Below are 4,518 nucleotides of genomic sequence, written 5' to 3' on the forward strand. Positions count from 1 at the left end.
ACACACACACACACACACACACACACACACACACACACACACACACACACACACACATACATACATACATACACATACACATACACACACATACGCACACACACTAAGCGAGAAAGAGAGAATCATAGAGACGGATGAGGAGGAGGAGAAGAAGAAAGTAAATACATACATACACATATGTATAAATATATGTGTGCGCGAGAGAGAAAAAGAGAGGGAAAGAAAAGTGAGAGAGAGAGAGAGAGAGAGAGGTGAAGGATAGAGAGAAAGCTAACTTCCATAATATATAATCAACAAGGAGAGTAATCTTGCTTCTATTTTTTTTGTTACTTTTTTAATATAGTCTTATTTAATTATATTTTCAGATAACAAATATTTTCTTTTGAAAATTTGTGCTCATTTCATATTGTGTATAAGCAGCAAGAAATTTGTTAAAAGCAGAAATATTATTATTGTATTGTTGCCATATTTCCTGATATTGCTCTTGGTAGCAAAAGCATACTTCCAATGTTACCCGTCTTATGACGGGTAACGATACTCTCTAGTCTAAGGATAAAAACGACAAACGAACAGAGAGCTGTTGCTGTGGTGGTGGCCCTCAATAACACTGTCTTTGTCGTCATTTAAACCTCAGCCCGCTCTAGTAAAACATCGAAATAATAGAAAGGCATTCTAAGGGTGCGAGCTGGGAGAATCGTTAGCACACCGGGCAAAATGCTTAGCGGCGTTTCGCACATCTCTACGTTATGAGTTCAAATTCAGCCAAGGTTGACTTTATCTTTCATCCTTTCAGCGTCAATAAAATAAGTACCAGTCGAGTGCTGGGGATCGATGTAATCGACTTAACGCTCTCCCAAATTTGCTAGCCTTGTACAAAATTTGAAACCGATATAAAGGCATTGTAATTGTGGCTACTTCGACCATCTTTTAGAAGTCAAAGGCTTCATTACAATTGAATAAGAGTACGTGTGTCAATGCTAAGCATTGCTTTAGGGCGTTATGTGATTTTTGTGAGGTTAGGCAAAATTATTTCAGCTATATTTGCCGTGGATTTGTAACTACACTGTCAATACGGATATTTTTGAACGATTAAAATAAAGCGCCCCTGAAGATAAGAGATTAAATGACAGTTTGAAGATGCAATTTTCAACCGCAGTCTAAACCAGGTGTCATGTTCTATTAAAGATTTCGTTGTGCGTTCAAAACCAATAACCCCTGCCAGTATTATAACTTGTTTCTAAGCCGTCGAGCTGTCAGAATCATTAGAACACTGAACAAAATGCTTAGTGACATTTCATCCGTCTTTACGTACTGAGTTCAAATTCCGCCGCGTTCGATTCTGCCATTCATCATTTCGGGGTGAATAAAATAAATACCAGTCAAGTAATCGAATTACCCCTCCCTGAAATTACTGGTCTTGATCCAAAATTTAAAACCATAACTATAATTTGTTTGTTTTTTGTTTTCCCTTTCTAAGTGATGTATTAATTTCACGGACAGTTGGTATCCTTGGTAATGATTCATGCATTGTGTATAATCAAATTGTGACAATGTTTAATCTGCACAACTTTACAAGTGAAATAGACTTTATTGCTTATCCTTTTGTTTTACATTAAAACGCATGTGTTGTCTAATGATGAAGTACTGCATCATATTTATATATTCAGAAACGAGATGAAATATTTTAATGAGAGAGCGAAGACCATTGTTAATAATTAGTGAGTGGAACTCGATAAGTATATCTCACTGATATATTTTAGTTAACTAAACAATAACTAACTTTACAAATCAATACAGGATTTACAAGAAAACTTATTTCGATGAGCATGAGAGATGCTTTTCTAAAAATTTGGTTTTATGGGAAAGATTCTATTCAGAAGTGAAACTTAGCATGTGTCCGTGTTTTTCGTAACGCGAATGCAGTTGACCAAGCAGAAGTATTACATAACCTAACGTGTGAGTATCTCAGACTCAACACCTACTTGCTCGTTATTATTTTCTTTCTCTTCAATGAGTAGCTGCATCATTATTTGTGGATTCGTACGATAAAACTAATCTCACTGTTGCAGAACAAGACCACTTACTGATATACCCTGCGACGACATTTTATTGATATCAAAGTATGCAGGGCTATTGATTGGCGCCTGTTGGATATCGATACAAAAGAAACATGCCAGAGATGACAGTGAAAGCTTTCTAATAGCGTTACTATCTTTTTGCAACATATATTTATGTGAGTTGACGTTCTTGTCATTAACTGACATCAAAACGAAGACATGACTATTGTCAATGAAAGCGTAACCACATATCGCTTTGCTAAATATTCAACCACGACTAAATGATGAAATTTATGAATTGTATCAAAGTCTCATTAGTTTAGTGACAGATATTTAATGAATGATTCTGTGTATACATGCACTGCTTATTTACGGAATGTAATTTAAATTTCTATATTAATATGACTTACTAGGGCATTTGTGAATAAGCTATCAGAGGTTTTGCTACATTTATATATATATATATCTTGTGTGTACTACATAATAAAAACGGCTGGGAATTGCAATTTTACATTACCGAATAAAATTTATGTGTTACTCCAAAATAAACTCTTAAAGAGAATTACAATTTTAATTCCATATTGATTTAGATTACGTGAATGTTTTGAACCTAACATTGTATTGTTTTCGAATACGTTGATAGTTTCTTAGCAACTTCTATTTGTTGTTGAAAAAGTCGGCTTATGGTTTAATGCTTTCTAATGTATTAGTGTCACTTTAGTGAATAACTGGCTTCTAAGGTATAATCAATGACATATTTAGTGTGGGGATGTGGCTAAAGTTGTAGGCATCTGAGGGAGAGTTGTATACACCCATCCAGTATATTATTGTACTTACTGTATTGAATTTTGGTTGAGTCGAAGACCAGTACGACCTGGTGTAGTGGTTAGGGTTGATGATTAGATGAATGTCACTGTATTAACTAATGACAGATATAACTATATCTGAGGAGCATTGAAGGTGAAGTGTGAGTTTGACTCAGTTGGGATTGAGATGAACGATAAACCAAAATAATAAAATGAAATGATATATAATATACGATGTAGGTCACAGCTCCATCGTCGGGGTTTCGCTTCTTGCTGCGGGGCTATGAAATGTCTATGAACGAAACAATTTACACACAATAATGCAGTTAATTTCTTACAAATAATTACCACATTGTAAATCAGGCTCAACACTGTAATGATCATTAAGAATATATAGAAGTGATGAGTACAATGTTACCATGCAACAGAGTGACGTTTTTCAACCATTTCACTGAGAAGTTTGAGAGATTAAATAAATGTGTATGGCGACCGAGAGAAGAGTAAAATGATGTTTCAGAATTGGTTCTTGGTCTGAGAGAGAGAGGAGGGAAGAGAGAGAGGGAGTGAGGGAGAGAGGGAGAGAGAGAGAGAGAGAGGGAGAGAGAGAGAGAGAGAGAGAGAGAGAGAGAGAGAGAGAGAGAGAAGATTTTCTCAATTGATGAGATATTTTCCTTTATCCAAGAACCGGTCCCTAAACGTCATGTTTTTCACCTCCTTGCGGACATACAAACTTACTGTTACACGTAAACTACACTGTATATAGGGCAACACAGTTTAGTCTGTTTCCTCAGAGCCGGGTTATTTTAAAACACATATATAGATATTAACTCTGCCATGTCAACACATATTATGACCTTACAACGATGGCTTGACTCGCCACCATAATGTGCAAACCGATTTTCCTTTCAAACCAACTGCAGGTATTTCATTAGGGATCCTAGTTTCCCCTCGACTATCAAAGGATTTAATTTAATCGTTTGAACATCGTATCTATGACATCTATGACGATTTCCATCTCATTCACTTAGCATGAAAAAACAAAATAAAACTGCATGTAAAATATGCCTCTCTAATAGTTTCTGAGATCCTGAACAAATTTACATTCAATATCCAGCATGATGTGTTGGTGCATGCATCAAACATTACACGTGAAGTATAAACCATTGACGTCAGAATAATGTTGGAGATGGTTATTTAATGAGAGTGAGGGCTGTGCTTCTGTAAGCATTCCTTCTTAGTTTGTAGTTGCGTCTTCCTGTCATAGAGGTGCTGAAACCGGGTATGCTAGTGTGATGCAGATCGATATTTTCTAATGTGTCTATATGTCAAATATTGTAGAGAAATAGTGAAATTTTTATCGATCTTATTGCAGGTATTGCTTGTCAATAAAGCATTTTATAGAGTAGTGTTCTAAATATTTGGATGAATAGACAGGTAAATAAGAGGTAGTATATACATACAGACATACATAACTGAACCTATCTGCCTACCTTTATATCTATCTATCTATCTATCTATCTATCTATCTATCTATCTATCTATCTCTTTCTCTCTCTCTCTCTCTCTCTATATATATATATATATATACATATATACATAAATATATATACATATACATATACATACATATATATACATATATATACATATATATA

Source organism: Octopus bimaculoides, chromosome 9 (assembly GCF_001194135.2).
Source record: "Octopus bimaculoides isolate UCB-OBI-ISO-001 chromosome 9, ASM119413v2, whole genome shotgun sequence".
Taxonomy (NCBI): Eukaryota; Metazoa; Mollusca; class Cephalopoda; order Octopoda; family Octopodidae; genus Octopus; species Octopus bimaculoides.